Raw genomic sequence first — 26,800 nt, forward strand, 5'->3', positions numbered from 1 at the left:
CAGGCGCCACTGGGGTATGAAAAACTCCTGCAGCTAGCTCGGTGTCTGCCCAAATGGCCACCCAGTTTTGTGCTTGAAATCCAGGGCCCTAGTGGTGCAGGCACCCGAGGGAATCTTCTGGTCTGCAGGTTGCGAAGACCGTGGGAAAAGCATAGTATCTGCGCCGGAATGCACCATTCCTCACAGTCCCTCAGGGCTTCCCTTGGTTAGGGGAGGGAATTCCCCGACCCCTTGTGCTTCCCGGGTAAGGTGACGCCCCACGCTACTTCAGCTCACCCTCTGTGGGCTGTACCATCTAATCAGTCCCAGTGAGATGAGCTGGATACCTCAGTTGGAAATGCAGAAATCACCTGCATTGATCTCCCTGGGAGCTGCAGGCCAGAGCTGTTCCTATTTGGCCATCTTATCACTTCTTTCTTTTGGGAACATTCCCAATCTTCTCTTCTAGCTTTTCTTTTTTTTCTTTCTTTCTTTTTTTTTTTTTGAGATAGAGTCTCACTCTGTTGCTCAGGCTGGAGTGCAGTGACGTGATCTCGGCTTACTACAACCTCTGCCTCCCACGTTCAAGCGATTCTCCTGCCTCAGCCTCCCAAGTAGCTGGGAATACAGGTGCCTGCCACCACACCTGGCTAATTTTTGTATTTTCAGTAGAGACGGGATTTCATCATGTTGACCATCCGGTCTCCAACTCCTGACCTCAAGTGATCTGCCCACCTCAGCCTCCCAAAGTGCTGGGATTACAGACATGAGCTACCGTGCCCAGCCTCTTCTAGCTATTTTGAAATACACAATAAATCTAACAGTATTTTTGTACCCATTCACTAACCTCTCTTCATTTCCCCCACATCCACCCACTACCCTTCCCAGCCTCTGGTAACCATATTCAATTCTCTGCCTCCCTGAGATCAATATTTTTTGGCTTTTGCATATCAGTGAGAGCATGCAGTATTTGTCTTCTCATGCCTAGATTATTTCCCTTAACATAATGACCTATGGCTCCATTCATGTTGTTGTACATGATGGGACTTCTATTTTTTATGGCTGAATAATATTCTATTGTGTATATACCTACATTTTCTTTATCCATTCGCCTGTTGATGGACACTTAGGTTAATTATGTATCTTGGCTATCGTGAATAGTACTGCAATAAACATGGGAGTGCAGACAACCCTTTGATACACTTTTTTATTTTTTGGGATATATACCCAGCAGCAGGATTGCTGGATCATATGGTAGATAGAGGAACCTCCATACTGTTTTTCATAGTGGCTGTACTAGTTTACATTCCCAATAGTGTACTACCATTCCCCTTTCTCTATATTCTCACCAGTATCTATTACTTTTTCTTTTTGGTAATAGCTGTGTTAACTGGGGTGAGATGATATCTTATTGTAGTTTTGATTTACATTTCCCTTATGGTTAGTGATGTTGAACATTTTTTTCATCTGTTGGCCATTTATATGTGTTCTTTTAAGAAATGTCTATTCAGATTATATGGCCATTTTTTTTCAATTAGCAATAATTGCACCTCAGATAAACCTCATTGGCTACAATACTGCCACTGCATAAAGCTATATGTCCATTTTTTTCATCAGATTATTTGGGCTTTTTTTTTTCTGCAGAATTGTTGGAGTTCCTTATACATTCTCATTACTAATTCCTTATGAGATGGATCACTTGCAAACATTTTGTCCCATTCTGTAGGTTGTATCTTCACTCTGTTGACTATTCCTTTGCTGAGCAGAAGCTTTCTAGCCTGACGTAATCCCATTTATCTATGTTTGCTTTTGTTGCCTGTGCTTTTGAGGTCTTACTAAAAAAAAACCTTTGCCCAGATCAGTGTCCTGAAGCATTTCCCCGTATGCATTCTAATAGTTTCATAGTTTCAGGTTTTACATTTAAGTCTTTAAAATCCATTTTTGTGTATGGTGTATAGACAGTTAATAGCATTTGCCTGTGGTTATATCAGCAAAACTCATTGTACTATTCTTTTATCTCCAAATTGAGTGAATTTTGACCTCTCTTTTTCTGTAGTTGGGCTGTTTTAATGACATTTATTTGAACATATGGGTTTTGAAGAGAAGCACACAAACAAGATAATTTTATCTTGGTGCCTCTTTAATTATTATTTGTCAAGGTCAAAATAGCTAAACTTAGAATCTGGTTTAAAAGTTTACATTTTATTGAAAAGGTTACATTTCCTGCTTTAATCATAACTGAACTGCGTAAGACCAGTAAAATGCTGACCCCAAACAAGTTGTAAACAATGATCATTCATTGGTTACCCAACTATGATACAATTTATTTTCTGGATATTATATTAAGAGCTTAACTTGAATAAGAAGTCAAACTGAATATACTGTATTTTAATGTTTAGTTTTTGTATGTCAAAGTAAATTTACTAAATTATGCTTTCATAACATAAATTTCTTGACTCCTATATATGCCCATTCTCAATTAATTTAATTAATTCTTATTAAAACAAGACAAATTACAAAGAGTTCATCTGAAACTGTACTGCAGATGGTAACTTAAGCTTCTTTGTTAGCTTTTATATCCTACAGCCACCACATGGGAGACTTTCAGAATTATTTTATTGGTAAGTCAACTAACTTACCATGTTTTCTTGAAAGATGTTTGTGGCTGTATATAAAGTATCTAAATATTACCTAACTTTTATTGACTGTTTTTACTATTTTTCACCTGATAAGCTTTTAGCATGTTCAAAATACATATATGAGAAAGAATTTGGCTTAAAAAGGTCTACAACCTAGAATTGAACAAGAACCATGTTCAGTAGTAAAAAAGTTCATTTCAGAATAAAAATAAATGGAAAAGAAAGCATGTCAAGGAATTTTACAAAGCACACAAGAAACTTTCAGCTTTTCCAAAATGTCTGGACTCCAGAGATAGGGAAAACAAAAATGGAGATTAGTGAAAGCAGAAATAATGTGGGTGGGTTTAAAAATACTGGGAAAATTCAAAATGAATACATTTTTTTCTTTGAGGATTTTTTTTTTTTAACTGATGTTAGTTTGTACAGGTTGAGTATCCCTAATCCAAAAGTCTAAAATCTGAAATACTTCTGATCTCAAGCATTTAGGATAAAGGATACTCAACCTGTATAATCAAATACAGTAAACCAGCAGAAAGTATAAGGAAGAATACACTCAGTATGAATGTCAGGCGTAATCTAGGGTATCTCCAAGCCAAAAGGTAAAGTATTTCAAAGTTTTCTTTGGCATCCTTTCACCTCACTTTTCAATTTTCTGTTGCCACATAGCATCCAGAGCCCAGAGTCCCAAAGGTACTTAGGACACCCTAGTGCAGAGATATCAAGGCAAGGTCTCATGTTCCAGATCACTCTTTGCCTCCTACATCCCCCAGAGACTTCACTCAGTTCTAATAAATTCATTTCTACTATTAAGTATTACTCACTAACATTCATTAGTCCTGTAAGAAAAAAAAATAAATGGCAAAGGTGGGGGGAAAGAGATTTTTTAGAGTGATAAAATAATTCCAAGGTAAATAGAAAGAAGGAATTAATAAAGTAAAGGAAGAAATAAATGAGTTAGAAACAGAAAAAGAGAATGAAACCAAAATACATAAATCCAAGAGCTGGTTCTCAGTAAAATGAAATGAAATGAACTTGAGAGAAAGCACAGTTGGTGAACTGCAGATGGCCACAAATTCTTTGTCACTCCTCTCACTGAGTGCTGGGGTCTATTTCCCCTTGCTTTGAATCTGAGTGGCACTATGACTTGCTTTGACAAGGAGAATGTGGTAGATGATGCTTCATAATTCTTAAAGTTAGGCATTAACAGATCAACAGCTTCCACTGTCGTCTATTAGAATACTCCCTTTTTGTCTCCACGTATGAAGTCTGACTATCCTCTGGGGAGAGAGACCTGAATCTACTTTAAATGTTTCAGATCCTGCCAAACACCCAGCTGAACACAGCTCCTGAGTAACCCTTGCCAATACCACGTGGAGAACAACCACCCAGCATCACCTGCTTGAATTCCCAAGAATTCTGAGTAAATTATAATATGGTTGCTATTTTAAGCCACTGAGTTTCGGGGTAGTATGTTACACAGAAACAGATAATCCTGGAAGTAAGGTTCCTAGAAGTAAGGTGTTTGTGTAACTAAAAACTGAAAAATTTGTGGCACTGGATTTTCGACCAAGCAGTAGGTGGAGGCCTAAGGGGCAGTAAGGAAACTGCTAGTAGCGGCTGCAAGTACAATGAGGAGATTGCTATTGAAGGCTGAATGCAGCCCTGTGAGTGACCCAAGATGATACCACATGGAGTGGAACTGCCTAGGTGAGACCAGCCCAAATACCTGTTCCATAGGATTATGAACAAATCGAATGGTTGTTTTTGAAGCTACTGATTTTTAGGGTTGTTTTTTATGCAAAATAGATAACCAAACTACAAGCATAAGCAAAGATATGCCAGAGGAAATTTAACCACAGAAATGGATAATATGTTTTTAAATCAGAAAAGAGGCTATTTTGATAAATTCTTTACCAATAAACTTGAAAACCTGGATGAACTGGATAATTCTGCTTTTTTAAAAATATAATTTACAAAAAAAAAAAAAATCACCCCCAAAGAAACAGAAAGTCTAATACAGACTGATTTACAGAGAAGAAAATTCAAATAGATCATTCTCCATAAAACAAATTTAGGAATTATTGCTAAGAAAACCTAGATCCAGACAGCTTCATAGAGAATTCTACCAGACTTTAAACATTAGATAATTCTAATGCTAAACCGTTCTAAAACTTAGACAAAGGAGAAAAATATTCAAACTCCTTCAATGAAATAAGGATATTATTGATCCCAAAACCTAACAAAGATTGTACCAATAAGAAAACCATAGGTCATTCTCATGAATATCAACACAAAAACCCTCAATAAAATACAGTAAGAATCAGCAGACCATAAAAGAATAGTAAGTGGGTCGTACTCCAGGAATACAAGAATGATTCAAAATCAGGACTAATAATACAATTCATCATGTAGATACAGTTAAAGAAAAAAAAAAACATGATCATGTCCTTAGACTCTAAAAAAACATTTGATAAAATTCAATGACCATTCTTGATTTAAAACAATAAGTGGAATGTGAGAGGTTCCACTTCTGGGTATGACTTGCTAAGATGCTATAGAATGACCACCACTTCTAGCTCCCTGCAGAAAACTATAAAGACTTGGACAAGATATGAAAAACAATGATCTGAAGGTCCAGGAGAGTGAAGATATAAAGACAGATTCTGGAGGGGAGGTCATGCTATATTTGGAGGAAGTACAAGTAAATTCCTGTTTCTGCAGCTTTTAGCCTGGGGCTAAGCCACCTAGTGAGTACAGCAGCTATGGGGGCCTTGCATGGAAGAACTCTTTCTGATCTGAGGAACTAGGAAAAAGAAGCTATGAAGCCATGAATGCTGAAAGAAGAGGAGAATCCTGGGCAAGCATGAGTCAAAGAAGGGATCCCCAAGCTCAAGCTGTCTCCCCACATATCTAACGGAAACCTGAACCAGGGAGGATCAGACAAATTTACAACAGACCACCTAAAAACAAAACATCTGAACAGACTGGACCTTCTACATAAGAAAACATGTTTGCAGTAGAAGCCCAGCCAAAAAAATTGCTTACTAAACAAAGGAAACCATGCTTATCAGAAAAATAATAGCATTTAGAATATCCATAATCTAATATTCATAATGTACAGAAACAATCCAAAATCACCAAGTATACAAAGAACCAAAAAATTAAATGTTCTCAAGAGAAAAGAAAATAAATTGAGTCCAAACCCAAGACGAACCAGATATTGGAACTAACGAACAAGAATCAAGCCACTAATACAACTATCCTCAATGAAGCGAAACATATTTACAATGCATAAAAAGTTTTAGCAGAGAAATGGTAAGTCTCAGCAGAGATACAGAAACAAATAAAAACACTGAGATCTGAAAACTAAAGAAAACCCTCTATAGAATGGAAATATAGTTACTTCCATAGCATGATAAAATATGTCTATCCCAGCCAAAAATTAGCATCAGATTTCCTGGAAAAAGTAAAGACATTCCCACCAAAGTTAAAAAACAATAAAAAGTAAAAAACACTCACTGCTACCCCTATTATTTAATATCGTACTGAAGGTCCTAACTACAATTATAGAAGATACAGAAATAAAAGGCACAGCCATTAGAAAGAGATAAGTAAAACTATTACTATTTATAGATTATATGATTATAAATCTTGAAAACCCAAAGGAATCAAATGAAAAACTCTTACAAATAGTAACATAACTCAATAAGATAGCAGGTGGAAATTAACATAAAGAAATCACTAGCTTTCTTATATACAGACAATAATTAGAAGATAGGCAGAAAAAGCCCCAGTCACAACACAAACAAAATGATGAAATAACTAAGAATAAATTTAAGAAATATGTAAAACCTATATGAGGGAAATTCTAAAACATATTCTAGGCTAAATAGATTCAACTTAATAAACATATAAATTCTAAATTAATTTATGAATATAAATGTTACACTAATATGTATATGAGGAAAGCTTTAAAACACATTCTAGGTGAAATAGATTCAATCGTATAAACATATAAATCCTAAGTTAATTTATGAATATAAATGTTACCCCAATACCTAAAAACAAAAATGATAAAAGTTCCTGAAAAAAATACAGGGCAGGAGAGCGATGAATAGGCAGAGCACAGAGGATTTTTAGGACAGCGAAAATACCTGGTATGACAGTATAATGGTGGCTACACGTCATTACATTTGTACAAACCCATAGAATGTACAACACCATGGGTGAACCCTGAACTATGGACTTTGGTGATTATGATATGTTGTTGCAGGTTCCCCAGTGGTAACGAATATAGGATTCTTGTTGGCGGTGTTGATAACTGGGGAGGCCTTGCATGTGTCAGGGTAGGGGGTATATGGGAAATCTCTGTACCTTCCTCTTAATTTTGCTGTGAACCTAAAATTGCCCTTAAAAAGGGGTCTTTTTACTTAGAACCAACCCAAATGTCCATCAATGAGAGACTGAATTAAGAAAATGTGGCACATGTACACCATGGAATACTACACAACCACAAAAAAGAATTAGTTCATGTCCTTTGCAGGGACATGGATGAAGCTGGAAACCATCATTCTCAGCAAACTAACACAGGAACAGAAAACCAAACACTGCATATTCTCACTTATAAGTGGGAGCTGAACAATAAGAACACATGGACACAGGGATGGGAACATCACACACTGGGGCCTGTTGGGAGGCAGGGGGCTAGGGGAGGGATAGCATTAGGAGAAATACCTAACATAGATGATGGGTTGATGGGTGCAGCAAACCACCATGGCACGTGTATACCTATGTAACAAACCTGCACATTCTGCACATGTATCCCAGAACTTAAAGTATAATAAAAAATTGTTTTAAAAAATTGGCAAATAATTTTTTTTTTTAAAAGCATTTTGTTTTTTGTTTTTGTTTTTGTTTTCTTTTGAGACAGAGTTTTGCTCTGTCACCCAGGCTGGAATGCAGTGTTGCAATCTTGATTCACTGCAACTTCCACCTGCCAGGTTCAAGTGATTCTTGTGCCTCAGCCTCCCATGTAGCTGTGACTATAGGCACACACCACCATGCCAGGCTAATTTTTGTATTTTTAGTAGAGACTGGGTTTCACCATGTTGGCCAGGCTGGTCTCGAACTTCTGACTTCAAGTGGTCTGCCCGCCTCAGCCTCCCAAAGTGCTGGGATTACAGGCATGAGCCACTGCACCAGGCCAAAAAAGTCTTTAATTAAACAAAAAGGAAAAAAATAAGGGTAAATTCCATTATAACTCCCAGGAAGACTCAATGGACTCAACACGTAGTTGTATCCACAGTAATGATTTATTACAGCCAGAAGATACAAAGCAAAAACTATAAAGGGAAAAGATATGTGGGATGAAGTTTGAAGGAAATGAGGCTTCCAAGCTTCCAAGACTTCCCTCCTAGTGGAGTCACACAGAACAAGTCTAATTCCTCTAGTAATGAATTGTGACAACACAAGTGAAGTGTTATCTACTAGGGAAGCTCATCAGAGACTCAGTGTCCAAGATTTTTCATGGAAACTGTTCATATATGTATCTTCTGTCTCGCATATACCAAAATACCAGACTCCCAAAAGGAAAGCAGGTATTCAGCATAAACCACAACACTTACACAGTTTAGGCATATGGAGACATCCTTATCATTTAGGACAAGTTTCATTTAAGTATAGAGAACTGTATGCCAGCTAAGTTTCTAAACACCAGCAAGGGCCAGCTTCGCAAGGAGGCCTTTCTAAGGATAGCAGTCTAAGACCTGCTATGTCAACTCTATTCTCCATATCTTGAATATAAAAAATCAAATTATAAGTCAACATCAAAAACCCACAAAAGACTAATAAAGTATGGAAAAATAAAAAATAAAACTTAATTATGGCCAAAATTAATCAAGAACAAAATCATAAGACAAGTGACAAACTAGAAGAGAATGTTTGCAACTCATATCTCAATCAAAAAGATAATATAACTTTTAATAGTATCTTTATTATATAAAAAATTTCTACAATGGCTACTATAAGAATACAACTTAACAGAACAACTAGGGAAAAACTGTTGACAGAAAAGGAAACACATATGGCGCAACCTCACCTATCAAGAGATTGAATTAAAGTAACACTGAGATACCATTTCTCATCTATCAGATTGGTAAGAACCCAAAGTTAGACCACATACGCTGCTATCAGCTTGGTAAAAACCCCAAATCAGATAATGCTCTCATCTATCAGATTGGTAAAAACCCAAAGTTAGACAACATACTCTGCTAAGAAATGACGCACTTTCATATATAGTTGGTAGGAATTCACATTCCTACCCGGGACAATTTGGCAATGTCTACCAAAATTAATATGCATATACCCTTTGACCCAGCCAAATTCTTGGGATTCACTTGCACCCTAAAAAATGACATACATATAAGGTTATTAATTGTTGTATTTGCATTAGCAAAAGATAAGTAACAACCCAAATGTCTATCAGTAGGGTTAAATACAGCCTATTATCTGCATAAAATACTATGTAGCTATAGTGAAGTACTCTGTGGATTGACATGAAATGATCTCCAAAATATATTCTGAAGAGAAAAAGCAAGGTAGAAAACAGTGTAAAAACTGACAGAATATAAGATTTCAAGTTGGTATTGGCTTATATATGCACAAATATATGTTAGAAGGGGGTGGAAATAATTTTTACTATAAACCTTTTATTATGACTTGATTTTTGGACCATATAAATTTATTATCAATTTTTTTAAAAATTGTAATTAGATGAGATATGCATATTATCATTTTTTGTGTGTCCCAAGTCTTTCATTTCTTTGCCAGACAATGGTAACTATCTCAGAGGCAAAAATCAGATTAAGGATATGGCCTTCCCAAACTAAGCCTAGTTTCAGATGGGCTTAAATAGCCCCGGCATTAAGTTGAAAGGGAAGGGATGAACAAATAAGAGAATATTAATGTAAAAGATCTAAATCTAAGTTTAAAAACTATTTATTTTTGATACTTAGCTGTGTTGCTTATATATGGAACTGAGTAGAAATAGGGAGCTCTCTAGATGCTAGAATGTTTTTGAGTGAATTGCATTACCAAAGAAACCAAAAGCCTGGCCTGCAAATCCTGTTCAAATCCTAAAGCAATCCCTAGGCCCCCAGATCACAACAGCAGGAAGTGAGCTATGAAAGCTTTGTGGTCTCCAAGAAAGACATACGTTTCAATCACTAACTCAGATGTGGCCTTGGAGAAAAATGATTAAGGATGACAGAGCCAGGAATCATGGAGGTAACGGAGTAAAAAGCTGCTCCCAAAGGAGCTGCCAGAATGGCTAACTAAGGGATTTAATTCACTTCAGAGCAAGGCGTTTTCACAATTTTTGTCAAGGAAAATATGATAATTGCTATGAAGCAGTAACTTATTTCATGTTTTTCTGACTTGATTAGAATTATTCCATTTTAATTTTACCATTATATACTAGCATTACAGACTTGAATGTTGAAATCATAACTCCAATGTGATGATATTATGAAGAGGGGCCTTTCGGGGGTAATTAGGGTCATGAGGGTCAAGATGAGATCAGTGCCCTTATAAGAGACAGGAGAGACTTGCTTCCTCTCTCCCTCTCTCTGCCATGCAAGTATATAGCAAGAAGGTGTCCATCTGCAGACCAGAAAGAGGGCCCTCCCCACAAACCGAATCAGCCAGCACCTTGGCCTTGGATTTCCCATCCTCCAGAAGTTGGAGAAGTTTCTGATGTTTAAGCCATCCTGTCTATGGTATTTTGTTGTAGTAGTCCAAACTGATTAAGGCACATGGGGTGGTGGGGGTCGCTAGTAACTTTTAGTGAAATCTAAGCCTGCTGGAGAAAACGATAAATTACCCAGAGATTCTGGACTTCAAATTGGATGGGAATTTAGGTGAGAAGAATCTGAATACATATTTGGATGGTCTGGGGGGAAAAGATGTTATTCTGTTTCCCAAAATAAATTTTCCCTTTCTACTAAGCAATGGGATCTACTGGAAATTGTTGCCCCAGAATACAGATAACCACTGCCATGTGAATATGACACTGCAGAGTCTGACACACATACCACCTCTTGCCAATTATAAGTGCTGTTCAAAGAACACTCTCAGACCTGTTGCCAGCAAGGAGCTTTTAGGCTCACCTTACTCAGGTTCACAACAATCCCATTAATGTTATCAAGGTGCTGACATCTGTGACATTCAAACACTATCTAGATGCTTCAGTAATCAAAAGCAGGAAGGTACACATGAATTTTCAATATACACTGTGGATGCCATCTAGGAAGCATGTTTCAAGAGCCATGACAATATAGACAGGTGTTCTAACATTCTCAAAGTGTTTCCACTACCAAGAAGATTCAGACACTTGACATTTACCTGGACATTATCCTGGATATCAAAGTAGCTCAGAATGTGAACCAAGCTTTGTAATAATTTGTGAAGACTGAGAAGCTAGTTGGGAGAAGTTCTGTAGTTACAGAACTTGTGTCAGAGGATGCTGACCTCAAAGAGGCTGACTGTTATACAACTCTTTTTTTCTTTTTTTTTTTGAGACGGAGTCTCACTCTGTCACCCAGGCTGGAGTGCAGTGGTGCGATCTCAGCTCACTGCAACCTCCACCTCCCGGGTTCAAGCGATTCTCCTGCCTCAGCCTCCCAAGTAGCTGGGACTACAGGCATGCACCACCATGCTCTGATAATTTTTTAGTAGAGATAGGGTTTCGCCATTTTGGTCAGGCTGGTCTCGAACTCCTGACCTCAAATGATCTATCTGTCCACTTCAGCCTCCCAAACTGCTAGGATTATAGGTGTGAGCCACCGCACCCGGCCTACAACTCCTTCTAAGGTTCTTAGTTTTGTGTTTAAACATTTCACAAATTTCACAGGTGACAAAGTTGCTTAGGATGTGAAATATCCTGAGTCTCTTGATAGATACACATAGGTCTTTGCTGAATGAAGAGCCCTTTATATTCTACATGTCACACTGGATATTAACTCTGTGTAAATGGCATAAAATGGATGATGCCAAGGAACTAGAGATATTAAGGTTGATCTGAATCAACAAGGAAAAGTCAACAGGAAAGAGACAGGAAGTGGGTATAGAGACGGCACTACAAAGACCCTGAGGAATAAAACGAAGGTATGAATTTATCCCACAGGGTGGCAAAAATAGAATCCTGCACCTTCCTTTTTTTTGAGACAAGGTCTCACTCTGTGCCCAGGCCGGAGTGGCAGTGGTGTCATAACTCACTGCAGCCTCAAACTCCTGGGCTCAAGCGATCCTCCTATCTCAGCCTCTCACGTAGCTGGGACTACAGGCACATGCCATTATGCCCAGCTAATTTTTAAATTTTTTGTAGAGATGGGGTCTCACTATGTTGTCCAGGCTGGTCTTGAACACCTGAGCTCAAGCAATCCTCCCATCTTGGCTTCTCAAAGTGATTTGATTACAGGCATGAGCCAGCACACCCAGCCCTGAATGAATTTTTAAAGTTTATAGTACTGTTCCTGCTTCAACTCAAAGCAATGTGGATGTTGTGGACTTAGGCAAAGAATGTTGCATTTCTAAGCTTTCTTCATTCCTTTGTGTAGATCTGTTTCCATCTGGTTTCAGTTTACTTTCCCTGACAAATTTCCTTTAATGTGGCCTACCGATGATGAATGCTCTCAGTCACTGCTTGTCTGTAAAAGTCATATAATGTGAAAGATCCTGAGTCTATTGACTTTTTGGCCATTACTTCTTCAAATGCTTTTTCTGCCCTCTCATCTTTCTGAGATACCTTAACACACATATGTTAGACCTCTGTGACTGTTCCTTAATATGAAAAAAAAAAAAATCTGTTTTATTTTGGAAAGTTTTTATTGCTATGTTGTTCATTAATATTTTATTCTGCAGTATCTAATTTGTTAAGCCCATCCACTGAACTTTTCATTTCAGATATTTCATTTTTCAGCTTCTAGAAATCTCTCCATTTCATTCAGATTTTCCTTTAAATTCTTTACATATTTATAATAACTGCTTTAAATCTCTTGTTTGCTAATTCCATCATTGCTGACATTCCTAGGTCTGTATCTACTGATTGACTTTTTTCTCCTAATCACATTTTCCTGCTTCTTTGTATCTAGTAATTTTGCATTGCTTGTTGAACATGAATCTTACGTTTTTGAGTGCTAGATTTTTGTTGTCTTTGTTTAAAGAGCATTGAACTTTGCTTTGGGAGACAAAGTTACTTGTAAATCAGATTGATTCTTTTAAGGCTTGGTTTTAAGCTTTGACAGGGTACAAATGGAGTAGCATTTAGGCTGACTTTTGCTCTAATCCTGAAGAGTGACTCTTTGGATCTCAAGTGAATACCCTGGGTGTTTACCAAGGATACTTCACTCTAGCTGGTCAGAATGTAAACACATCCCAGCCTTGCCTGAGCTCCGGGGTTGTTCGCCTTCGAGCTTCCCAGAAGTTCTTTGCGCAGCACTGTGGCATTTGACACTACACCTGTCTAATGTAGCATTTGACAAGATAATAAAAAGGGATCTCTATACAGATTTCTGGAACTCTTTCTCTTATATAGCTTCCTCTCCTCTGGTAGTCCATCCACAAATTTCAGCCATGTCAGCCTCCCTGACTTCTGATCTCTTTCTCCTCAGCTCAGCAAGACCAGAGTGCTCTGCTTGGTGGACCCATCTCTCTGCACCACGGTCCGGAGTGTAACTCCAGGAAAGGAGCCTGGAAGATTAGAGGGATCTCTAACTTGTTCTCCTTCTCTCAGGGATCACTGTCCTGCACTGCCTGTTGTCAACTGTCTGAACAAAGGGTGTTTCATGTATTTTCCCAATTTTTATAGATGTTTTAGACAGTAGAGCAAGTCTGGTCCAATTACTTCATCAAGGCAGAAAGCAGAAGCCTCTATTATAATTCTTTTGATATCTGTAGGATCATCTGTATTCTTTCATTACTGATGTTGGTAATTTTCTTACTGTAGTTGGTAATTGTTTTTTTCTTTTTTTTTTTTTTTTTTGAGACAGGGTCTTGCTCTGTCATCCAGCCTGCAGTTGCAGTGGTACAATCATAGCCCACTGTACCCTCTAACTTCTGGGATCAAGTGATCCTCCCACTTCAGCGTCCTGAGTAGCTAGGACTACAGGTATGCACCACCATGCCTGGCTAATTTTTCAAATTTTTATGTAGAGACAGGGTTGCCCAGGCTGGTCTGGAACTCCTGGCCTTAAATTGTTCCTCTCACCTCAGCTTCCCAAAGCGCTGGGATTACAGGAGCGAGCCACCACACTCGGGTGATAATTTTCATATATTCTATTAATCTAGCTATGAGTTTATTAATTTTTATATAACCTTTTCAAGGTATCCATTTCCAAATATTAGGAGTTTTTCTAGACATCTTGTTAGTTATTTCTGCTAAAATTTTATCATGGTAAGAGAACGTACTCCATGGCAGGGGTCAGAAAAATGTTTTCTGTAAAAGGAAAGGGCGAAATAGCAAATATTTTAGCTTTGTGGGCCATACAGTCTCTGTTGCAACTACTCAACTTTGTTGTGTGAAAGCAGGCATTGACGATATGTAAATGAATGAGTGTGGCTTTGTTCCTACAGAATTTTAATTGTAAACACTGAAGTTTGAATTTTATGTACATTTTCTGTGTCAAAATATTTTTTTAAAAAAATTTACAAATGTAAAACTATTACTAACATCATACAAAAACAGGTGATGGGCAAGATTTGGCCCATAGGTCATAGTTTGCTGATCTTTGTCCAATAAATTTTCAATGATAAAATTTATCAAGACTTTTTTATAGCCCAATCTCTGTCTTGGTGAATATAATGCATACATTTAATGGAATGTATACAGTTTTGGAGGATAGGTTTTTCTATCATTATCAATTAGGTTGAGGCAGTTGACAGCGGTTCTTCATTCACTATGTCCTTAGTGAATTTTTTTTTTTTTTTTTTTTTTGTCTAATTGGTCTATTAATTACTGAGAGAGGGATGTTAAAATCTCCCATTAGTGGATTTATCTGTTTCTCCCCTTACCAAATGTTTCATGATTCTAAAGCTCTGTTATTAGGTACATATATGTACCATTTATGATTGCATGCCTTCCTGATGACTCCCTCCCCTCCCTGTTTCATTCTCTCTTTCAATATACAATCTGTCTTTAGTTGGCAAGTTTGGTTAATTTACATTTAATAAAATTAATATGTTTGTATATTGGTCTACCATCCCACTGTTTCTCTTTGTTCCATTTATTTTCTGAATCTGGGTTTCTCTTTTCTTTTCTTGCTTAACTATTGTTTTTAGAATTTCATTCTCATTATCTATAAACATTTTAGCCAACTCTGCATTATATTTTTAGTGGTTATTCTAGGGCTCACAGTACACATTCTGAACTGCACAGTCTACTTAGGGTTACTATTATATCACTTCACATACAATGCAGAAATTTTACAACTATGTTGTTTTCTTTACTTCCCTTCCCTTCAGGCCACAGTTGTCATGTGTATTGCATCTACAGTCTATATTATCCACAAAACAATGTCACTATTTTTGGTTTAGGTACTCATATGTACTTTATCTAAGCTGAGATTTAAGAGACAGTTTTATATTTACACAAATTTTTACTATTTCCAAAGTTTTTCATTCCTTTCTGTAGACTCAAGTTTCCATTTGGTATTATTTTCCCTCAGCTTGGAGACCTTTCTTTTGCATTTCTTCTAGTATAGGCTTGCTGGTAATAAATTATCTTAGTTTTTTCTTATCTGAAAATGTCTTTATATTGCTTTCATTTTTAAACAGCCTTATTGAGATGTATTATTTATATGATATAATTCACATACTGTACAATCTATCCATTTAAGGTATACAATTTAATGTTTTCAGTATATTCACAGGGTTGTGTAACCATCACCAAAATCTAATTTTAGAATGTTTTCATCTCTTCTAAAAGAAACACCACGTCCATGAGCAATCAATCGCCATTCCCCACCCCACCACTAATCAACTTTCTGTCTATAAATTTGCCTATTCTGGACATTTAATATATAAATTAATATGTGTAATACATTTAAAATGTGTAACAGAATTACACATTTGGGTTTTTTTTGCATATGTCTTCTTTGACTTAGCATAATGTTTTTATGGGTGATCTATGTTGTAGTAGTATATAACAGTACTTTATTTTTATTGATAAATATTCCATTGTGTATATATACTACATTTTATTTATACATTCATGAGTTGGACTTTTTTTTTTTTTTTTTTTTACTATTTTTAGCTATTATGGGTAATGCTTTTATTATTGTCTTCAACCTTGAAGGATATTTTTGCAAGATACAAAGTTTTGGGTTCATAGTTTTTCCCTCTAATCACTTTAAATATTTTCTTCCACTATCTTTTGGTCTCCATGATTTCTGATAAGAAATCAGTTGCCATTCATACTGCTGTTTCCCCATATGTAATGTGTCACTTTCTCTGACTGCTTTCAAGATTTTCTTTTTACATAGTTTTTCCTCCTGCCATTTGACTATGATGTGTCTAAGTTTGCTTGGTGTTTTTTGAGCTTAAATCTGAAATTTTGGCTTTCCCTAAATTTGGAAAATTGGGGGTTATCATTTTATTAAATACTGTTTTTTTTCTGCTGTGTTTTCTTTTCTCCTTCTGGGTTCCCAATTACAAGTATGTCAATCATTTAACATTGTTTGACAAGTCACTGAGGATTTGTAAAAAAAAAAAAAAAAAAAAAAAAAAAATCGGGGCAAGCACAGTGGCTCACGCCTATAATCCCAGTGGTGGACAGATCACGAGGTCAGGGGTAAAAGACCAGCCTGGCCAGCATGATGAAACCTCATCTCTACTAAAAATTCAAAAATTAGCCAGGCATGGTGGTACATGCCTGTAGTCCCAGCTACAGCTACTCAGGAGGCTGAGGCAGGAGAATCACTTGAACCCAGCTGGCGGAGGTTACAGTGAGCCGAGATCGCGCCACTACACTCCAGCCTGGGTGACAGTGAGACTCCTTCACAAAAAAAAAATCTGTTTTTCATACAGATATTTTCAACAGAGCTTCAAGTACACCTATTCTTTCTTCTGTTTCCAATCCACTGTTAAGCCCACTCAGAAATTTTTTATTTCAGATGTTATTTTTTTGTTCTGGAATTTCTATTTAATTATTTTTCCATATTTTCCATGTTTCTCTGCTGGGGTTTCTCATTTGCTCACTGATAATAAGCAAATTTTCTTGAGAATAAATCCTTAAGATTTAAAATCATTATCTGCTAATTGCAATATTTGGCTCATCTCAAGGTCTGACTCCACTGATTTTCTTTACTTGAGTATGGATCACATTTTTCTATCTTCATATGTCTAGTCATTTTGAATTCTAACCCAGACCTTATGAGTGACATGTTATAGATTCTAGATTGTTACATTTCTATAACTTGGCTTAATTGAAACTCTCTCTCTCCTTCTGTTGCAACAATTGAAATATCTGTTTACTTTTCTTAGCCTTACCTGGGCTATCTAGAGTCCTCTATGCACACAAATTCAAGGCCACCCAGATACTTGGGCATATAAAGACATAAAGAACTCAGGCTCACACTCTGTGGCTCTCTTCAGGACATTCAATTTCCAGCTGTGGTGACTGCCTGCATATTTCTATCACATTTTACCACTATGTGTTGAATTGATGAGGGCCTGTCCTCAGGCAAAAAGCCATAAAAATGGGAAACTCACGCAGTGACATTCCCTTCTTCTGTGTCAACTACTTTTGTTTCTTCCTGCTTTTAGTCATTCTCCAATGCCTTCAAATAGTGTTTATACTTGTACAGAGTTTATTATTATTTGTAAAAAGGAGATATATGAGTATTTGATTATGAGCTACTCCTGCTGTACCCAAAGCAAGTTGTTTTAATCAGAACTTATATTGATAATGCTCAAGCATGAAAGTTCTTACAGAATTTAAAAATCTATGTGCTTTCACTAAGAAGAATGGTATATTAGCCACAAGAATCATATTTCTGAAAGTCAGGGCCTAGAAGACACTTAAACTAAGCAACACAACAATATATTTGTAATACACTTTGTCTTAGTCTATTTGCATTGCTGTAAAGGAATATCTGAGGCTGGGTAATTTATGAAGAAAAGAGAGGCTGGGCATGGTGGCTCATGCCTGTAATCCCAGAACTTTGGGAGGCCAAGGGAGGAGGATTGCTTGAGCCCAGTCTGGACAACATAGGAAGTTCAAGTCCAGTCTAGACAACATAGGAAGACTCTGTCTCTACTATAAATTTAAAAATTAGAGGGCATGGTGGCATGTGCCTCTAGTAGTTCCAGCTACTCCAGAGGCTGAGGTGGGAGGATTGCTTGAACCAGAGGTGCAGAGGCTGCAGTGAGCCATGAATGCACTACTGCACTGCAGTCCGGGAGTCGTCTCACTCCAGAGTGAGACCCTGTCTCAAAAAGAAAGAAAGAAAGAGAGAGAGAGAGAGAGAAAGAAAGAAAAGAAAGAAAAAGAAAAGAAAGAAAAGCAGTTTATCTTGGCTCATGCTTCTGCAGGCTATACAGGAAGCATGGTGCCAGCATCTGCTTCTGGTGAGCCCTCAGGAAGCATACAATCATGGCAGAAGGTGAGGGGGAACCAGTGTATCACCTGGTGAGAGAGGGAACAAGAGAGAAAAGGGGAAGACTACAGACTCTTTTAAACAGTCAGATCTCACATGAGCTAATAGAGCAAGAACTCACTCATTACCATGAGGAGGGCACCAAGCCATTTATGAGGGGTCTACCCTCACGATACAAACACTTCCCACCAGGCCCCACCTGAAACACTGGGGATCACACTTCAACATGAGATTTGGAGAGGATACATATCCAAACTATATCACACCTCAACTATATTTAGACTGTGTATTAAGTACAAGTGGGAAACTGATGTGATGTCTAATACTTAGAGCTGAAGGAAATAAGATTATATAATGCAAATTAAATTATAAAGTCAATGAATCAGAGCAGAAGGAAGCAAAGTTCCTTTAAATAATAGAGACTAGCTGAATATGCATTAACATATCTAAAGAAGGAGCTGTCAGTCTGAGGAGTTGGTCGGCAAGGGACACTCACAGAAAGGAAAGGCACAGAGGCAAACATCAGCAGTGCCTATCTAAGCACTGTTAAGTAGACAGTGAATTGTAGCCAGAAGACCTCATGCATCACAGTTCTAAGTTACATTATCTCTCTTGTGGAAATAAATGCATCCGACTAATTACAGATACACTGTTAAATTACATAATTCTTGTTGTTTTCTTGTTTTCTCTATACCCATTAAAATATTCTGATTACAAATTTGGCTTCCTACACATGTCAGTCTACAGAGAAAAAGAATGCCTGACTCACATCAACTCAATTCTGTGTCAGTTATATATCATCATACATTAACAAATTGAAGTATCCAGCCTGGGCAACATAACGAGGCCACATCTCAATAAATAAATAAAAATGCTTACTTTAGACGCTAGCTCTGTAAGCCTAATCAACATGTATCTGCTGTGAGAGATGAGATCCCTCACAATGTACTTCATTAAACTCTTAACAGTCCACACTGAGGGGAGACCTCAGACTGTGATAATACCATGGTCACACAGTAGTCCATGGGGCTATTTATTCCCTAGATATACTAACTTCATTGAGTAGTACAAATCTTTTAACTACAAGAGTTTGAAGTTCAATTATTCACATTATTAAATAAATGAGCCTTGTTTTTTAATAGAGCATATGTGTTTAGTTATAGAAGACAGTGAAATAAAGAGATACAAAAGAACACACTTTTGAAAGGTCAGGAAACTAGATAATAGTTCCTGACATAAAACCTCTTAGAGTAGCAAAGAAGAGATTCGGTCACAAAACTGGAAAAAGTGCCAAATTCCTATTTATAACCATTTATTTGTATAGCAACTAGTGACTTGCTTAGATCATTCGTCTACTAATGATAGTACTAGATCCCAATATTATATTTATTATTACTACATAGTCTTGGTAGGAATCAGATGAAATGGCTGTTTCAGAATATGAAAATAAAATTGATTGTAGATCAAACCTTGAACGTTTTCAGTGAAATGTATTATAGGAATTATATCATAAAGATCTATAAATATCAGTATTATACATTGCTACTTGATGGCCAGAATTAGCTCTATATTTGGAATTTTCTTCTAACACATACTGGTTGAGAAACATTGTAAGAAGGATGAGGTAGGTGTCAATGGGAGAAAAATTATTTTAATAGTATTTTTAAGGCTTCTCATGATCTTCTCCCCATCTGAGACTTTTCACACTCTAATACTTAGTAGACTAAGAGAAGTTGGAGATTTTCAGATATCTGATATGTTATAAATTTAATGAGAGAAAAAAATATGTAAACTAAATAAGGGCAAAAATCATTTCAGTAACATTTCTGTACAAAATTACAAATAACTTTTTATGAGATAATTCATCTCCTAATTTTCTCTAATATGAGAAAAAATTTTTTGGTACTAATTCAACTCCATTAATATTTAATATTTAAAAATCTGTATTGCAAAGATATATATTGCAAAGATATTCTTCATAGAATTTCATCTCATCTTCTCACCCTTCTTTGCTTGGTATTAAATACCCCCTTTGTTTTAGTGATTTAGATTTCCAAATCCTTTTCCATCTTGGTTTTTCTCAAAAATTCACTCAGGAAACATTTTTGAGTAATTTATTAAATTACTCAAAATTTATTAAATTCTATGATATACACTAGATGTAGAAGATTCAAAGACAAGAGAATTATTCAGTCCCAAGGGGCTTAGATTCTATCAGAGAACAACAGACACATAAACACTAAGTACAGTAGAGAGATATATAAGATATATAAGATAGAAATATGTCTGGGTACAGTGCGGGCATATAATAGTCAACAAAGTTAATACTAGCTGCCTTTAAATGCAAACGTACAAATACTGGTGACTTCATACAATGACAGTTTAATCCTTGCTCACATTACAGTCTAATGCCCAATGCCAGTCAGGCAGTCCTTATCCATCTCTTGGCCCCGATACCTGGAGAACATGGCCTCCAAGGTCACTAAGGCAGGAAAAGTGAGAGGTGGAGTTTTTCAGGAGTTGATTTTTCAGGGCCAGACTTGTGACTGGCTTGCATCCCTTTTGTCCATACTCTACCATCCAGAACCCAATCACATAGAACCAGTCTAACTGTAAGTGAGGCTGGCAAATGCAGAGGACCACATAGTTATTGGACACTAACAGCCTCTGCCACAGGGCTGAATGGCTAATTCTACCCAGAAAAGCTTCATAAAGGATACAAAGCTTGACTTGGGTTTCAGATCACTCTGCTTTATCAAATTTTATCCTAGATAATGAGAAACCCAAGAGAATTAACAGAAAAATTATTATAATGATAATAGAAGTCAACAAAGTAGTGGGGCATTCATTCACTCAACAGATAATTACTGAAAACTGACTCTATGCCTGTTCTAGAAGCATGGAAAATCTCAGTGAACAAAAAATAAAAATTTCTTTCCCTGTGGGACTTATATTCTAGCTTGGGGAGATAGAATGTAAAGTAAGTTATATAGTATGTTGTTAGATGGTAAGAAAGGAAGAGAGGGAATAGGAGAAGATGGGTTTTACTTTTTAAAAAGTGGTCTAGGAGGCATCATTGAAAGATTGATAGTGAAGACTAAAAGGATGAAGGGGAGTTAGCCATGAGGATATTCATTTAATAAATATTTATTGAGTACTTACTATGTTTCAGGTACTGTTCTAGCAGTAAACATATAGATAAAAACTTCTGCCCTTACAGGGCTGACATTGTAATAGGAATTATGATATATACACTGAAATGTAGGCAAGACTGGGTAGGTGCTATGCATCCCCTCTAAAAAATTCATGGTGAAACATAATCTCCATTGTGCTGGCATAAGGAGTTGGGGCTTTCTTCACCATCATGAATGGACTAGTTCTTTATAAAAAGGCTAAAGGAAACTAGCTTAGGCCTTTTTATGCTCTTCTACTCTTCTGCCATGTGAGGACACAGTGTTTGGCCCTTTTCACTCTTCTGCCCTCTGCCATGTGTTTTCAGCATTTGCCCCTTCTGCTATGTGAGATGGCAACAAAAAGGCCCTCACCAGACACCAAAAGCTGGTGCCTTGATCTTTGACTTACCAGCCTTCAAAACTGTGAGAAATATATTTCTACTGTCTATAAATTATCCAGTCTCAAGTACTGTTACAGCAGCAGAAACAGACTAAGACAGTAGCCATATTAAAAAAGATAAATCTGGATCTATATCTTAAACCATATACATAATCCAAATAGAGACTGGGCATAGTGGCTTATGCCTATAATCCCAGGACGTTGGGAGGCCGAGATGGGAGGATCATTTGAAACCAGAAGCTCAAGACCAGTATGGGTAACATAGTAACCTTGTCTCTACTAAAAGTAAAAAAAATTAGTTGGGCACAGTGGCACACATCTGTAGTCCCAGCTACTCAGGAGGCCAGCCTAGAGTGCAATGGCATGATCTTGGCTCACTGCAACCTCTGCCTCCCGGATTCAAAAGATTCTCCCATCTAAGTCTCCCAAGTAGCTGGGATTACAGGCGCCTGCCACCACGCCTGGCAAATTTTTGTGTTTTCAGTAGAAATGGGGTTTCACCATGTTGGCCAGGTTGGTCTGGAACTCCTGACCTCAGGTGATCCACCCACCTCAGCCTCCTAAAGTGTTGGGATTACAGGCATGAGCCACCGCACCTGGCCAGAAAGTCTTTTAAAAGTATGACTCAAACTTGAAGAGCTTTTAAAAAAAATTGATAGATTTGACTGCAGTAAAACCAAAAAACAACTGCATGGAAAACTAAACACCATAAGCTAGGTAAAAGGAAAAATAAGCTATAAATAATTATCTATAATTAATATTATAGACAAAAGGTTAATCTTCCTAATATAAAAACAACATGTAAACAAATACATTATCAAAAAGATTTTAATTAATATTTAAACAACTGAACTATGCCCAGCTTTCCTCATCACTAGGAAAACAAAAATTAACACTGAGATACTATGTTTTCATCTATCAGATTTGAAAAACTCCAGAAGTTTGACAAATCTGTTGCAAGGTTATAGAAAAACAGGTACCCAAATATATTGGTGAGAATTCAAAATAGCACAATCCTTATGGACAGCAATTTGGCAACATATATTCAAGTTACAAATGCATTTATCTTTAACCCAGGAATCTCACTTCCAGACTTTATTTTACTGATATATAATTATAGAATTTCATACATGTGCAGATTTATGTGCAAGGTAAAAAATGAGCTGGGCACAGTGGTACACATCATGTGTACTGCTGCATTTTGTGTGCAATATTCATCAATAGAGGCTTGGTTAAATACATTATGGTATATTCACACAAACAGAATACCTTCTAGTTGTAAAAAAGAATTGGGAAGCCATATATTAAAATGAGTAGATATCCAGGATACATTGTTAAGAAAAAAGAACTACAGGATAGTACATATAGCAACACTACCCGACAGAAATAAAGTGTCTAGTTTTAAATTTTTCTTAATTATTTTTATCTCTTTTAGAGACAGGGTTTTGCTCTATTGCCCAGGCTGGTGTACAGTGGCATGATCATGTTCACTGCAGCACTGAACTCCTGGGCTCAAGCGATCCTCCCACCTTAGCCTCCCTATCGGCACACACCACCACACCTAGTATTTTTGTTTTGTTTTGTTTAGTAAAGATGAGGTCCCACTATGTTGTCCAGGCTGGTCTCAAACTCCTGGCCTCAAGCATTCCTCCTGCCTTGGCCTCCCAAAGTGCTGGGACTACAGGTGTGAGCCACCATGCCTGGCCCCAATTTTTGCAGCCACATTAAAAAAAACCAAAAAGGGTGAAATTATTTTTAGTAATATATTTTTACTTCAATATATCCAAAATATTATCATTTCAACATGTAATCAATATAAAAGTTACTGAGATAGTTCACACTTTTTTTCATATTAAGTTTTCAAAATTTAAGGATTATTTGATGCTCATTGCACATCTCCATTCAGTTCTCAGTCACACTAGCCACATTTCAAGTGCTCAGTAGCCACACATGGCTCCTGGCTACCATATGGGACCACACAAGTATACAATGTTTGTTCTTTGCTTCATTTGACAAATACTTATTGAATGACTTATATATTAAGAACTATTCTACTAAGAATGGGAGGTTAAAATATGCATTTGTATTTCCTCGAATTTGCAAAAAGAAGCACTGGAAGTTTAGATAAGGGCTTACTGCTTTCTTATAGTACACAGTGAGGAAAAATGTTAAGAGACAGAAATGAGAGAAATATACATCAATGTATCTTTTGGTTTTGGTTTTGATCTTTGAAAAATGTGAACATATTATCTATTTAAAACTTGCCATAGGAGGGGCCTACAACAAACATATAACAAGTATCCTCCTCCCAGCTAGATTTTTGTCAGATTTTGAACCTGTATGGAACAAGGGGCTACAAAGCTTAGCTCAAAAGCTCCAAAGTGCCTAACTTGAAAGTGGAGAAAACAAAGACTTAGCCACTCAATCAAAAGCTGGGTTGGGCCAGAAAGGATAAATGAAATCTCCCAGATGAAAAAAGGAGCAAAGAACAGACAAAATAAACAGAAAACAAGAAGAGAATAAAGTTAAACCCAGCTATTTCTAAAACTGTGTGAAATGCAAATGGGCTGATCACTAAACATACGTGATAGCACAACAATAGTACAAAGGGAAAAAAGTGATTAAGGATTTAAACTGTTAGAAGATACTTGCATTTGTTGAGGAAGAATGAAAGTACTAATTGAGGGTAGACTGTAATACATTAAGAATGTATATTGTAATATCTAGGATAATTACTCAAAGAGTAATGTGTATAACAAGAGATAATGAAGAAAATAAAGTGGGAACTTAAAAAATAATTAGCCAATAAAAGGGCAGAAAAGAAGGAATGCTAGAGGAAAATGCTGGTCAACAAGCAAATGGGACAATGAGAAAACAGCAGCAAGATGGTAGACTTAAACCTAGCCATATCAGTAAGTTCATTAAATGCAGATGGACTAAATTGACTAAATCATACAATTAAGAGATAGAGACTATCAGATTGAATTTTTTAAAGACCTGTCTATATGTTTATTAAACACATACTTTAAATATAAAGATACAGATATGTTAAAAAAGGATAGAAAAAGATATACTGTGTAAAACAGCAACAAATAGAAAGCTATACTAATAGCAGAGAGGTAGACATTACAGCAAGAAGTAATACTAAAGATAAAGCAGAACATTGTGTAATGATAAAAGGGGCAATTAAACAAGAGCACATCAGAAGTCTAAACTTATGTACATGTAATAATTAACATAGCTTCAAAAAATATAAAGCAAAACTGGGGAAAGGAGAAGCAGGCAATCTGCCATCATACTTGAAGTTGTTAACATACATATCTCAGTAAGTGATAGAATAATCAGGCAAAATATCAGTCTGGAAAGAGAATGTTTGGATAGCATTATTTACCAATGTGACTTAATTGAAATTTATAGAATGCTACACCAATGAATTGCTCCTTTTCAAATATGCCTAGAACATCAACCAAAATAGATTCCATGAAGGGCCATAAAGTAAGTCTCAATAAATTTCAAAGGAACAAAATTGTAAAGAGTATATTCTCTGACTATAATGGAATTAAACTTGAAACCAATAATAAAATATAACCAGAAAATCCACAAATGCTGAAAATTGAGCAATACACTTTCATAGAATTAACAGATCAAAAAAACTTCAAAGGATGTTAGTAAACATTTGAATTAAACAAAATGAAAATATGACACATCAAAAATTGTGAGCTGCTATTAAATTAATTCTCAGAGGAAAACTTATAATTTTAAAACATTATGTTAAAATAGATGAACATAAGATAATGACAACTGTTGAGTCGTCTAACAGAAGGAAAAAAGATGAAAGAAAAGTGAACAGAGCCTAAGGGTCCCATGGGACAACATCAAACGGACCAACATACCTATTGTCAGAGTTCCAAAAAGAGAAAAAAGAAAGGGATAGAAAGAATATTTAAAGAAATAATTGTTTAAAACTTCCCAAATTTGATGAAAGACAATATAAATATCCAAAAAGGTTAATGAAATCCAAGTAAGATGAACTCAGAGAGACCTATAATGAGACACGCTACAATCAAACTTTAAAAACCAAAGAGAGAATCCTGAAAGCAGCAAGAAAAGTGACTCCTCACATAGAAGGCATCCTCAACGAGATTATCAACAGATTTCCCTGATCAAAACTATGCAAGCCAGAAGACAGTAGGCTGATAAATTCAAATGGCTAAATAAACAAACAAAAACAACTGGAACCAAGAATCCTATATTCAACAAGCAGTCCTTCAAAACTAAGAGTTTTTAAGGCATTCTGAGATAAAAGCTGACAAAATTCATTATCACTTGACCTGTTCTGTAAGAAAGACTCAGGGAGTCCTAGGTGGTGAAATTAAGATATCCATAAAGATAAATACATGAACAATTTTAAAAGCTAGTATTACCATAAAAATAGTTTGTAATCCCATTTTTATCTTCTGCATAATTTAAGAGATTAATGTATTGAGCTGAATTCTTAGTTTATGTTTTGTAGCCACAATATACAAAAATATAATTTTGTGACAATAAATGAAAGAAGTGGGGACAGAGCTATAAAGAAGCAGTTCTTATATGTGATTTAAGTTAAGCTGGTATAAATTCAAATTAGTGTTATAACTTTAAAAAGTTAAATTTAATCCCCATGGTAAATGCAAAGAAAATAGTTACAGAATATACACAAAAGGAAATGAAAAAGGAATTTAAACATTTTACTACAGACTGGGTGCAGTGGCTCACATCTGTAATCCCAGCACTTTGGGGTGCTGAGGCAGGCAAATCACCTGAGGTCAGGAGTTCGAGAACAGCCTGACCAACATGGAGAAATCTTGTCTCTACTAAAAATACAAAATTAGCCAGGCATGGTGGCCGTGCCTGTAATCCCAGCTACTCGGGAGGCTGAGGCAGGAGAATCATCGCTTGAATCCGGGAGGCGGAGGTTGC

The 26,800-nt window shown here is 36.5% G+C and overlaps 1 protein-coding gene and 1 pseudogene across 5 annotated transcripts in view; both read right to left on the minus strand.

Annotated features, from left to right (window-relative positions):
• The window catches only part of NRG4 (neuregulin 4), a 77,919-nt gene that overhangs the window by 43,039 nt on the left and 8,080 nt on the right, over positions 1–26,800 (minus strand). The window lies entirely within an intron of this gene.
• Positions 1,467–1,574, minus strand: LOC144330532 (U4 spliceosomal RNA; annotated as a pseudogene).

This window comes from Macaca mulatta, chromosome 7 (genome assembly GCF_049350105.2).
Source record: "Macaca mulatta isolate MMU2019108-1 chromosome 7, T2T-MMU8v2.0, whole genome shotgun sequence".
Classification (NCBI taxonomy): Eukaryota; Metazoa; Chordata; class Mammalia; order Primates; family Cercopithecidae; genus Macaca; species Macaca mulatta.